The 13,804-nt window shown below is 47.0% G+C and overlaps 1 protein-coding gene across 15 annotated transcripts in view; it reads left to right on the top strand.

Moving 5' to 3' along the window:
- TRERF1 (transcriptional regulating factor 1) overlaps positions 1-13,804 on the top strand; it is a 197,977-nt gene that overhangs the window by 71,274 nt on the left and 112,899 nt on the right. For 12 of the 15 annotated variants that reach the window (XM_082345950.1, XM_082345951.1, XM_082345942.1 and 9 more), the window contains one exon: positions 10,379-10,461. The exons of the other annotated variants lie outside the window; for them this stretch is intronic. The gene's annotated coding sequence lies outside the window, so the exon portion shown is untranslated. Of the gene's footprint in view, positions 1-10,378; positions 10,462-13,804 lie in introns of those variants that run through there. 15 annotated transcript variants of the gene reach the window in all.

Raw genomic sequence — 13,804 nt, 5'->3', positions numbered from 1 at the left:
CTCACTCCAAAGTTTTAATCGAAGAGACTTCAGTAATTATTCCAGGGTTCAGGGAACCAACAGCAATGGTGCCTATGGACCAACAACATAGGGGAGATGCCGTTACCACTCCAGAGCCTGAGGGAACTTCTTCAGAGGGAGCTGCCGTGGAGCCCACAGAGGGCTGTAGCCCTGGGAGAGGGGCCACGCGATAGGAGATGATGGATTGGAGGATTGGTTTTCTACTTGGTTAGTAAATGCCCACTGAGAGCCAATAGGGAGGGTTTTTTAAAAGGAAAGAGAGTAAGCTGGAGATGAAGTCACAGGAGCATATGGTCTCGTTGAGTGTCTGCAGGAGAGATGATGGGCATGTAGCCCTGCCTGAAACAGCACGGTGCTTTCACAGAGCTATATATCTCCCCCGGTCAGATGCACGCGCCATCAGCCGGGTGGTCGAGCCCAATGGAGGTGGACGTGTGAGCAGCCAGAATTGTCGCAGGCGGGCTTCCCTGGTGGCGCAGTGGTCAAGAATCCGCCTGCCAGAGGGTGGGAGGGAGGGAGATGCAAGAGGGAAGAGATACAGGGATATATGTATATGTATAATTGATTCACTTTGTTATAAAGCAGAAACTAGCACACCATTGTAAAGCAATTATCCTCCAATAAAGATGTTAAAAAAAAAAAAAGAGAATCCGCCTGCCAATGCAGGGGACACGGGTTCCAGCCCGGGTCCGGGAAGATCCCACGTGCCGTGGAGCAACTAAGCCCCGCGAGCAACAACTACCGAGCCCATGCGCCACAACTACTGAAGCCTGCGCGCCTAGAGGCCGTGCTCCACAACAAGAGAAGCCACCACAATGAGAAGCCCACGCACTGCAACGAAGAGTAGCCTCCGCTCGCCGCAGCTAGAGAAAGCCCGCACACAGCAACGAAGACCCAACACAGCCAAAAATAAATAAATAAAATAAATAAATTTTTAAAAAAAGAAAAAAGAATTGTCACAGGCTTCCTTCTTACAGGACAGGAGTTGATGCTAGTCCAATGGCCTCCTGGAGGACTTCCCCAAAGGCCTCACGCAGGCCACAGAGGCATCGGAGTGGAGCACGGCCAGTCTGTGTCTCGGCAGTTTTGAAGTCTCACAGTTCTTTTGAAATGTCTCTGGAGGGTCCCGGAAGTTTGGATAATTGGCAAACGTCCTTCACCTTTGGGGCTGACATCAAGGACAGGGCTATGCACCGTGTCCCCGCCCCCCCCTCAAGCATCACCCAAGGCCACTTGGTGTTACACAGGGAGGACCTCAGCCTCTCTCAGTGTGGTGTTGCTTAATCTCATTTCTTTTTTCTCTATTCCTATTTTTCCACCCACTCCTATTGGCCTCGACCCAACTAGACACTGGAAGGGCTTTCAATTGTGAATTGTGGGGAAGCAGTTGGAAGGATGAGTAGCAGATGAGAGGCTGAGAACCCTTCCCTTTTGGGCCTCTCTGTGTTGGCCCTTGTAAATTTTGCTAAGTGTCTTTGGATTTTTCTTTCTGCTGAGCCTTGGATGTGCTAGGAGATGCTTCAGACATCCCAAGTGCCTTTTCCTCCCCCGAACTCATCACACACCCTACGAGCCCCGGGCCTTTGAGCTTGCTGCCTGGAAGACGCTCTCACCCCTCTGCTTTGCCTTGTTAGGCTTGGGGAGCAGTGGGGACTGTGGAGAATTCCACAGTTTATGCTCCATTGCAATAGTTTCTGGGCTCCTGATCTTCAAGTTGTGGGTCTGAATGTTACTTGGAGTAGGCGTGGCTGCTTGCCTTGGCAGAGACTCAGGAAGGAAACAAGTAGGGGTGGGTGACACAGCCTGGGTAGAAACTTAGAGGCAGGGGGGACCAGAGGAGACACTTGGGAGAGCACAACTGCTCCATGTGGCTAAAACTCGGGGAGTAAGAAGAGGTGAAGCTGAGGAGGCCAGATGGGTCCCATAAGGGACTTGACCGCTGTGCTAGGGCATCTTTTCTACATCTATTCCTGGGAACTGCCAGGGCCTGGGTGTGGCTAAGGTCAGTTGTAGTGGTAGATTCGACCCTTAGGCAGGCTGTAGAAGCCAGGGCCTGCCTGACTGGGGAGAAATCTTGCATTTTACAAAAAAGGAGATGTTTCTACACACCAGACTGGGTCCTGCTCTGGTGCCTTGGCTTCCTGATACTGTGTACGTTTCAGAGATCAGATAATGCTTTGGTTCAGGTTTTAAACTTTCATTATTCCTTTATTTCATAAATAAAACATAATAAAGATAAGCAAAGAGGAAAGGGAAGTGAAATTAACCTCACCCGTAATCCTACCACCTAGATATCATTTACATTGAAAACTTGGGTATGGAGACTTCCCCAACGATTTTCTGTATTTTACAAAGTGGAAACAAACCGTAGGTGTATTTTGTAACCTGCTTTGTTTTATTATGTGTGTGTATGTATGTGTGATTTTTTTTTTGATTTATTTATTTTTGGCTGAGCTGGGTCTTCGTTGCTGTGCGCAGGCTTTCTGTCTAGTTGTGACGAGCGGGGGCTGCTCTTCGTTGCGGTGCGCGGGCTTCTCATTGCGGTGGCTTCTCTTATTGTGGAGCACGGGCTCTAGGCACACGGGCTTCAGTAGTTGAGGCGTGTGGGCTCAGTAGTTGTGGCACACGGGCTTAGTTGCTCTGTGGCATGTGACATCTTCCCGGACCAGGGATCAAACCCGTGTCCCCTGCATTGGCAGGCGGATTCTTAACCACTGTGCCACCAGGGACGTCCCTGTATGTGTGATTTTTGTCCCATTTAAAAAATATATGCTTGCCCAAAACTCAAACTGAAGGGTATAAAGAGAACCCCTCCTTCTCACCTCCCCACCCCATCCCCTAATTCTACTCCTCAGAGGTAGCCCTCTTTAAAAGTTTCCAGTAAATCTTGGAAGGCATTATGCTCAGTGAAGTAAGTCAGACAAAGACAAATACTGTGTGATATCACTTATATGTGGAATCTAAAAAAATATAACAAGCTAGTGAATATAACAAAAAGGAAGCAGATGTACAGGTAACAAACTAGTGGTTACCAGTGAGGAGAAGGAAGGTGGGATGGGCAAGATAGGGGTAGGGGAGTAAGAGGTACAAACTACTAGGTATAAAATAAGCTGCAAGGATATATTGTACAACACAGGGGTTATAGCCAATATTTTATAATAACTAAAAATGGAGTATAACCTTTAAAAATTGTGAATCACTATATTGCACACCTGTAACTTATATAATATTGTACAGCAACTATACTCCAATTTAAAAAAAGTTTCCTGTACATCCTTGATTAGGGAGAAATTTGGAAGGGATCATGTGTGTGGAAGAACAAATTGTAAATATTGGATGCTGTGACTTGTACAAATATTAGGTGTCATGTGTTGGTCAGGAGAAAGGCCAAGGGTGGATTTGGAGGGACTAGGAAGTAGTTTGTGGTCAGGGAAGGGACTTTCAGAAATCGGTATTGTAGAGGTTCAGGAAAGGGGGAGATGGAGAATTTTGGAGGCCTGGGTTTTGTTTGGATTTGTCCTGTGGATGTTGGTGAGAGGCAGGGTGAGTAGAGGTGAGTGAGACTGTGGGCAGGGGCCAGATATGGTCCAATCTTACCTCCTAGGCGGGGTTGGGGTGGAGAGGGTGGCAGGTGTGCACATGAACATGAGACTTGACAGGAAGCAGTGACAGTAATTGATAGATATTTATAAAAATACCCTTGCTTGACACAACAAAAAGTCGGCAACTCTGTGTTGGTCCTCCAAGTTAAAAAAAAAAGGTTTTAACAATTCAGTGAATATTGAAAATCTGAACGAGACTGCTGATCTGGACGGGGAGTTGTAAATGTCACATTTGGTTCTGGTTTTGTGACTGGCTGTGTGGTCTTGGGCTGCACCTTAATTTCTTTAGACCTCCCCGTTTTCTTATCTGCAGTAGATCAGTGGTCCTCAACCCTGGATGCACATTAAAATCACCAGGAAACTTACAAAAAAAAAAGAAAGAAAGAAACCAACGTCAGAACCCCACTACAGTCCAAATGTATCCAAATCTCTGGGGGTGGAGCCTGGAAATTTTTTAATGCAGCCAACGTTGAGAACCCCTGGATTAGGATCATCCTATTTGCACATTTGAGCCCTAAAATGTTATGATTCTATGTATTATATCATACAGTTTTGTTCCTTTCAAATACTGTGCACAAAATGTTGTAAACTTCTTACATATGAAGAAATTTTCCTTTTTACAAAAAAAAAAAAAAAAACTCCCCATAATTCTCATTAGGCCAATGGTATAATGTCAATGTCCTTCGTCCAGTAAGTCAGAATCATAAATGTAGTAAAACATGAAATAATTAATTTTTGACCAAAGACTTGCAAGTGTGGACTTTAATTTCTCATTCCCACATTTTAAAAAAGGTACTGACTGCAGGCCTGAGGCCACCTGCATTCTTAAGGAAGACCCTGAAAAGTTCAGAGAGAAGACGTTACTGGAAATGTTTTTTGCTAGAAGAATTGGGTATACTGTAAAGTTCCAAATTAGGCGGTCCAGTTTAGGGAGTCTTTATCGGATCTAAATTCTACATGGAGTAGGAGGTGTTTAAAGAGACTCAGTGCTGTTTTATCTTCACTATTGAAGTTTTGGGTTTTGTCTCTTCCTAAATGAGTCATTTTTTTAAAAAGGAACCTAACTTGGGGAGGTGGGGAAACCACTGCCGGAGGTGCCGAGGAGGGGCGGGCACTGAGGCTGATAATCAAGGGACCGAGTTTACAGTTGGGCGGTTCACCTGGGAGGGGTGGAACCAGGGACCCGCCTGCGGAGGGTGGATCAGGACCAGTGGGACACAGTCTGGTGGGGGGTTGGGTAGTAGAAATGGCATTGATATTGTTTATTAATTTACCAAGTATTTTCTGGAGCACACCCACCAAACATACAGCCTGGTATCAAGGCTCAGTCCACACGTGCTAGGAGATTAAGAACAAAAGGGAAGGAACCTTCTAGTTTTCACTCCAGTTGGGGACACAAATCATGGAGGTCAGGCGTGTCTGTATTTCCCTGCCATTACAAGTAAGTGAACTGAGGTTATGGTGCCCCATACCAGTGTGAACAGTACAAATGAAAATGTTAGTCCCAGGCAGGATTTCAGAGGAGAAAACATGGCAGCCTGGAGACCCCATTGTGGAGCGCCAGGGGGCCTCGTGAAACATACACTGGGTTCAACAAGACATTGGTCGAGAGCCCTGTGGGATCTCCGCACATCACTGCCTCTTTCTGTGCTAAGTGCTCCCAGCTGAAAAATGATCTCACACACCTGAGTCCCCCAGGCCCCTGAGAGCTGTTCAAAACGTCCGCTGCCCTTGATGCCTGGGGAGGGAGGGGAGGGACAGAGAGTGGGGAGGTGCTGACAGGCTCCATGTGGAAACCAGAAAACCAGGGCAGCCACATGGGATCGGCCCACGTGCTTGGGGTGAGGAGAGGAGCACAGGGCAGGTGCTCCCGACACCGGGAGCAGTTGTATGTGTTTGGAATGTCGGCCAAGCACACTCCCTTTATTCCACGCTGCCTTCCGCCCCCAGGAGTGCTCATTTTCATCTTTTCTGAGTGGTGTCAGCCTCCTGCAGTTGTGCCTACATGTTTTCTAAGTTTGTCACAAACTTCCTGTTTGGGTCTGGTCTGAGGCTCGAAGCTTTGTGTGTTTTGAAACCCTGGCATTTACAGAGGTCCAGTGCTTCTCTCTTCGTGGCCATGGGGTGGCCCTTTTGTCCTCCTCCCTTTAGCTGACTTTGGCCATCCTTCTTTGCGGACCTTCCCCCTGGGAAATGCTCTGTAGCTTCTGCACTTGTTCCCCTTAGGGAGGGTTGAGAGTCGTGAGATCTGAAGGAGGGAGGGGAGCCACGCTTACTGGGCCCCTTATATAATGCCAGGCACTGCGCTGGATGTTTTCCTACATTTCTTGTTTTATTTAGGCCTCGCATTAGCTCATGCAGAGCCAGGCTCAGAGAGGGGAAGTGACCAGCCTAAGTTTGGACAGCCACTGGGTGATGAGGTCAGGATGTGATCCCAGGCTTGACTCCAGAGGTCTTGGTATTTCCACTGTGTCACAAGGACCACACTGTGCCTTTGGTTCCACTGGTTTGGGGGAGATCTTGATTTCTTATTGGGCATCTGGTGGGCAAGCATCACCTTCCCCTCCATAGATTCCTCCCAGACCCTTGTTATTCAGGTGCTGCCCATTCTATCTGCATGGGGTGTGATTTGATGACCCTTGAGTGCCTTGTTGACTTTCACCATTCTCAACCATCCTCCTTCTGTGACCCCAAGAATCCCAGAATTGTATGGTCCCTGGCTGACAGTCAAAGTAGATTAGAGCCAACTCCCAGTTTCCCAGAAATGGAGTATCCTTTCTCTTCCTTCTGCCATTCTGCTAGTCACCATGAACTCCACTCAGCCAGATTTGGACTGCTCACATTTTAAGCTCTTCCCTTGAAGAGGGAGGAAGATAGGATATCTCTGTGTGTGAAAGCATGTACCTAAGGAGGGTTCCCAAGACCTTGAGTATGTAGGAGCAGGAAGGAGGGGAGAGCTACATCCAGCCACCCTCCCTCTTATTAGGGTGACTGTTATAGGGTGTCAGACTCTGGGTGCTCCTGCAAAGGAAGAATAGTTACACTTCCAAAACTTCAAGAAGGCCCTGTGTCCCTTCCAGTTACCATCCCAGTTCTTTTGTATTTTCTGAAAAACTTCTAGAAGTATATCATCTGTGTTTCATCAGAATTGTTTTGTAGATCAAGTAACATTTACCATTGTAGACTCTGTGTTGAGCAGTGGGCAATTCCAAGCATTCAACGCATATATTAATTACCTTCAAGGGGTGTGCCATCTACACGGAAACTTAGCAAATGGAACAGTTGCCAAGAGAAGCTAAGTGCAGTGAACTCAGAAGAGCAGGGATTGCTCAGCAAGCTGGGGCGTGAGCAGGGCGCTCAGAGGGGTGGAGCTATGGGGATGGGGTGGGGAGGAATGTCCTGGCATTGGGGCCTTGAGGGGTGCATGGAAAGGGGAGGAGCATCCTGGATGGGGTGCAGTGGAGTGTGCGTGTGGGAAGCAAGATCGAAGAAGGAGCCCTTCCAATTGCATGGGACGGGGATAGGTAAAAACAGTGCTGTGAACTATTATAAATACACTCCACATGTTCAACAAGGAGAGGAGATAGTAAAAGAGGAGAGAAGTAGAAGATTCCAATGGAACGTTTAGAGCTGAAAGATATAACATTCGAAATAAAAAACACACTGCATGAGATTAAAGCAGATTAGACGCCAACTTGAAGACATAGCAACAGAAACTATCCAAAAAGAAGTACAGAGATATTTAAAACAAAAACATAGCATTGACAACTTGTGGGACAATATTAAGTGGTCTAACATATGTGTGATTGAAGTCCCAGTGGGAGGGGAAGGGGAGAGGGAAAAATATTTGAACAAATAATGGACAAAATTTTTCATAATTCCATGAAGACTATAAATCAGTGGTTGCAAAACTGTGACTTACAGGCCAACTATGGCCTGGTGCCTATTTTTGTTAATAAAGTTTTATTGGAACAGGAAAACAAAACAGTGTTGTAAGAAGCTTCATTCGGATGTATGCCCTGTAACAGGGGAATGCTGGGAGGTGAGTTAGAAGACATTTATCACATTGAATTTTGGGAATGAAACGTTGAGGCCTTGGACCAGGGTGGTGGCATGAATATGGACAAGAGGAAAGAGAGATGGAAGATTTCAAACCCCAGCTCTGCCACTTGCTACCTGTGTGACCTTGAGCAGGTGACTTCATCAAACCTTAGTTTCATCAACTGTAAATAGACACTCAGAACACCTCACAGGACTGGTGTGTGAGGGTTTTAACTTGGGTCGCACCCAGCACACAAGTGTAATAGGCAGGATTTGTGACTGACTGGGAGGAATTAGGGGAGTGGAGAGTGAGGACTCAGAGGGGCTCAAAGGGCTGAATCTGGGGGCCTGGGTGAGTGATGCAGCCCTGACAAAAAAGGGATGGAGCTGTTTGGGGTCGCGGAATTTTTCAGTTGGAGGAAGACCCTTCTCCTAAATCCGTGCTGCCAAGGGCCTGTCCCAGAAACCCATAGCCACGTGGATTGTGTGTGTCTGAGCCCACGGCCTCTCATTTCAGCTGGGCCCTCGGTGATGCTGGCCGGCGGCTGGCTCGCTCTCCTGTCAGGGTTGGCACTTCACAAGGCGAGGGAGGTACGTGGGGCACAGAATTTGAGGAGGTACTCGGTTTCAGGGCTGACCCTGCAGGATGTTCCCCACGGTCCCCACTCCATCCAGCCCCCCTCCCTGTCTTCCCTTCGTCACTCAGGAGACCTCCTGCCATCACTGATTACTGACAAGGTCCCCTCGCTCAGCAGCGAGCTCACTCAGGTTCTCGCCTCCCTGCCTCGTGCAGTTATCCCCATCTGGGCTCATCCCAGCTTGGTTTCCTTCCCCTCAGAGGAGGACACACCCCTCCTCCTCTTCCTGGCCAGAGGGAACCTTCCTGCTGCACCCGGGTGCCCGTGCAGCTCCTGGGACCTCAACCGCTCCAGTCATTCTGATGTAGTCTTTCCTCAAACCTTCACCCCCTCTTTTTCTCATTCCCTTTTCTCCTTCCCTCACAAGACGCCTGGAAAGAATCTGCCCTCGGGTTTTGCTCCTTCGCTGAGGCAGCCCGCTCAGGTTGGCTTCTGCCCGTGGGAGGTGTGACTGGCGCAGGGGAGGGACCTGGTGGGTTTGCTGTGAGGGGCTCCTGCTTCCACACAAGCTGTCCCCTCTCAGGTCACCTGTGTCCTCCATATTACCACACCCAACGGGCACTTCGGTCCTTATCTTTCTGGACCCTTTGCTACTTTTGACACCGTGGACAACTTCCTCCTTCTTGCAACTCTCTTTTCTCTTGGCTTCTTTCAGTCCGCAAATAAATCTCTCAGCCACTATTACTTAAGCACCTACTATGTGCTCTGCTCTGGGGCATACCATAATTCCATGTCCCTGCTTTCAGGGAGTTTCTAGTCTAGTGTGAGGAAAGAGGGATAAAAATATAAACAAAAGTCAGGTGGTGATGAGTACTACAAAGAAAAATACAACAGGGAAGGAGGATGGAAAGGGTGCTGGGGTTGTCAGGAGGGTCTCACTGAGAAGGTGACATTATCACAGAAACCTGAAGGAAGTGAAAGAAGCCTAGTGGAACAGTGTTCCAGGCAGAGGGAAGAGCATGTGCAAAGGCCCTGAGGCAGGAGCCTGCTTGGGATGCTTGAGGAAGCCATTGTGGCTGGAGGAAATTGAAGAAGGGCAGAGTAGGAGAAGAGGTCAGAGAAGAGGCTGGGACAGGTCATGGAGCCGTGTAGGACATTTCAAGGACTTTGTCTTTTACTCTGAGAGATGTAAGATGCTATAGGAATGTTTTGAGCAGAAGAGTGATTTTTAGGCTGGTGTGGGGAGCATGGTATTTTGGTCTTCTAGGGCTGCCATAAAAAAGTACCACAGACTGGGTGGCTTAGACAATAAAAATTTACCATCTCACAGTTCTGGAGGCCAAAAGTCCAAGACCAAGGTGTCTTCAGGGCCATGCTCCCTCTGAAGGCGCTAGGGAAGGATCTGTTCCAGAGCTCTCTCTTAGCTTCTAGTAGTTTCTTGGCTTGGGGCAGCATGAGTCCAGTCTTCACATGGTGCTCTCCCTGTGTAGGTGTCTGTGTCCAAATTTCCCCTTTTTATAAGGATACCAGTCATATTGGATTAGGGACCCACCCTACTCAGTGTATGATGTGTGAGCTCATCTTAACAGTTCATTACATCAGCTTCAACCCTATTTCCAAATAAGGTCATATTCTGAGGTCCTGGGGTTAGGACTTCAACATAGGAATTGCGGGGAGACACAATTTGACCCATAACACAGTTCAACCTGCATGATACGTGGATTATAGACAGGCAAGGATGGAAGTAGGGGGACCAGCTAGGAGGTTATTGCAGTATTCTAATGAGAGAAGCTGCTTGGACCAAAGTGGTAGCAGTGGAGGTGGATACATTTTGCAGATAAAGCTGGCATCATTTGCTGATGGATTGGACGTGGGGTGTGAAGGAAACAGGGGAGTCACAATGACTCCTGGTTTGGGGCCTGAGTGACTAGAAGACTGGAATTGAGTGTCTTTCTCTCCTAAGTCCTCTCCACCCTCAGGGACCTTTCAGGGCCCTCCTCCCGGGCAGGTCCATCCACTGCTGGGTTCTTCAGGGCTCCATCCTTGGCTGCCTCTCTAGTCCCTCCCTGATTGATATGATCTGTCCCCATGTTGAAGCCAGATATCCTGAATGTGCTTTCTGGGTCACCCCTACAGGCCCCGGCTCTGGAGGATGCTGAAAGAGGAAGACACGGAAGCAGGACGACCCTGAGAGATTAAGCCTCTTAATCGTGAAACAGGTAGCTTCTCCGACATTCTGGGTGTTTGAATGCTTTATGATGAAGGGGTCATAAAATCGTTTCTTTGATCCATATGGTGTGGAAAATGCCCCACAGAGGGGAGGTCGGCTGCTCTGGGCCTGGACACCCATAGGTGTCCGGGAAACGGTCAGCGCTTGTGGTTTCACGTATTGGAATTCACCATCACTTGGCATGGGGCTGAGGGCATCCTGTCTCTTGACTTTGCAGAGTTGTTGCAGATAGTGAAGGATCCAAAAGATGTTCATGGATGGTAGCTTCTAGAAGTGGGAATTAAACATCTCTGGAGAATTGGTACAGAAGGCCACTCTGAGAAACTCCACAGAGCCTGTCAGAGGCAGATTCCTGGACCAAGGAGCCTTTGAACTGGCCCTGGGGCATTTCTAGTGTCTTTGTCAGCTCTAGCCCTGTGTTCTCTTTCCAGGCTCAGTTTGTCCCTCTAGAAAATGGGCACATAGCTATGATTCCTCTGCCAGATCTCACACAGAAGCTGTCTGGATGGTCAATAGGTTTGTGTATAAACAGAATTTTTTTTTCTCTTCAGTTTTAAACCCTGGTCTAGCAAGAGATGACTATTTCCCACAAATTCTTAGTGACGGTGGGGAAGCAGGGTGGTGGTGTCTAATTTGATTCTTTCGGTGCGCACAGGTTTTTTTTCTTGGCAAGTTCCACACTTTTCCTGTTTCTTCTGTGAGACTCATAGTTGATTGCTTCTGTTTCTTTTTTATTGTGCCTGATTTTTATTTAATTTTTAAGCCACTGTGTCTTGGGGTTCCAGTAGGAAACAGATGGTTCAGTCAAATGGAGTAGTCCAAGAGTCTCTACTGAAGGAACTGCTTATAGTGGCATCAGCAAGGTTAAGAGAAACCAGCACGGGATGTTGAAGCATCCCAGGGTTAGCAATGTCAGGGAGCTGTTCCATACCTGGGCCTGAAAAGAAGAGGGAGAGATTGGTTATCAGAACTGGAAAGAGAAGCTGTACAGAAAGGCTATCTCTGGTAGGAGGCAGTCAACCTACAGCAACATGGCCGGGAAAGAGCCAAGAAAATGGATATCCTCATTGAACTCCCTGTCAGTTCTCCCGTCTCCTGATGGTGCCTCCCATTGGCCATACTCAGCCAGAAGCCAGGAGGCAGGGAGCATATTGAAGCTGTGCAGAGATCAGAACCTCTAGGGGTGCAAGCTGAGTGGAGACAGATCAGGGATGGGTATCAGAGCACAAATGGAAAATATCTGACCAACCAAGAGATGCAGATCGCTTGGAATATATTAAAAGGGATGTTTCTACTTTAGGACCAAAAGGGGGTTTTTCGTTTATTTGAGTGTGAAACTTTGCAGTATTGGGTCAGCTACATAGAACCATTGGCTGTGAGGGCTGGAAGGAGCACCAGAAACCCTCTAATCAAACTTCATCCTTCTTATAGTTGAAAAGACCCAAGGAGATCAAGTGACTTGCCCAAGGCCACTCATTAATTCATGAAAGTGTTCCTTGAAAGCCCATTATATTTTCTCAAGAAAAACAACACAAAACCACTTGAAACAGGACCAAGCAAAATCTGAGCAAGTGCTAGGAAAAAGCTGTGGATGAGTGCTTATTTCCAATTTATCAGTTTGGATTACTTGGGGGTTGTGAATATCATAAAACTGAACTCAAAGGGGCTCCCACAGCACAGGGGATTAATTAAGTGGCTTGTACTAGCAAAAAGCAGGGATGGGACAGACTACAGGGTGCATGTGAGACAACAGCTCAACTTGTCATCAAGAGTGCAGTTTCTTCCCATCTCTGTGCCGCTCCTCCATGGTATCAGTCCATCCTCAGGCTGGCCTCTCTCCTGGAGGCAGAATGGCCACAGAAGTTCCTGGGCTTATTGTTGCACATCCCTCTGGCCAGAAAGAAAGAAGCATCCCTTGCCGTAACTCTTGAAAGGACTGAGAAAGTGTCTTTCCCAGAAGCCCCTCCCCAGCAAACCAACCCTGCATTTCATTGGCTTGAACTGAGTCATGTGCTCATTCCTTAGCCCGTCACATTGGCCAGGTGAACGCCTTCTGTTGATTGGCAGGGATGGGAGATTTTCCTGATTGGCCTATCCCTACACTGGGGAGTGTAGCTTTCCTCAAAGCACCAGGGTGGGGGAAGCAGAGCTCTGGGTACTGTTGAGGGAGGAGGGAAATGGACATGGGGAGAGTGACAGTGGACATCCACTGTACTGTATCATCTATAGAGACCTTACGAATTTGGGCTAATTGTTGGGGTAACAATGAGAGAAAACTCACTCTTAACTAGTGAAAGTCTGAATTTTAAAGTGCTTTAACATAGCATAGTTTCAGACAGAACCTTCCCAAACAGTTCCTGTTGGAAGGCTTGCAATTAGCATCTGCTTTTCAGTATGTCTTAAGATGTAGGACCTTCTAGGAGGTTAACTATGCCTTCTACAATGCTGTTTTATTTCTAATATGCTTATTCAACCTTTCTATAGCCAGAGTAAACGCTGAACTCAAATTCTGGGTTATTGAAGATTAAATTACAGTAATGAAGTTCCTCATTTATAACCTCATCTATAAAATGGGAATAAGAATAATACCTGCTTTATAGGTCTGTTGTAAGGACTAACTGGGGTAATCCAAGTAAAGTGCCCAGTGGCCCAGTGGCTGGCCCAATAAATGTTACCTTTATTAGCTTCATATAACTCTAAATATTATCACATTTGTATGTTTATGTGCATGTTTATTCTAGGAAATTAACTCTTCACAACAAATATATTCACTGGTTAGCTCAGCTAGAGACAAGGTAAATAAAGATATTAAAATATTTAGTATTTATGGATTTTTTTTTTACTGGAATGGTTTTTTTTAAAAAATTCATTTTGGAGAAAACCTAAATAAAGAAAAATTTAAGTAGCACACAGTTTTAAATTAAAAGTAGTTATAATCCCTGGAAAATAGGGAATTTTAACTTTACGGTAACATATTAATGTATTCTTGGTTGAAAAAGTCTTGTAAATAGTTGAAAGCCTGTCATGACTTATCCTAGCTGATTTTCTTGCCATTGTTCTCCGTTTGGAGGCTCTAGAGGGGCAAGTGACCCTCCTCAGCTTTGGTTTCCCAAGCCAGCCACTTAGTGGGGCTTTTCTGGGTGGATGGATTTTAGAATCACCTGGATTGGGTGAGATGCTGCAGTAGTGAGAAGCTAGCCTTGGGCATTTATTTCAGTGGGATTTTAGCTGACAAAACGCTGTGAATCGTTCTCAAAAGCCTTGGGTGCCATAAGGCTGACTTCTCAAAATCCCAGGAGGGTGAAGTGTCTTGATTTGGGGTTCCCAGATTA

Source organism: Balaenoptera borealis (genome assembly GCF_965194805.1).
Source record: "Balaenoptera borealis genome assembly, chromosome: 12".
Lineage (NCBI taxonomy): Eukaryota > Metazoa > Chordata > Mammalia > Artiodactyla > Balaenopteridae > Balaenoptera > Balaenoptera borealis.
This window is presented reverse-complemented; position numbering and strand designations above follow the sequence as displayed.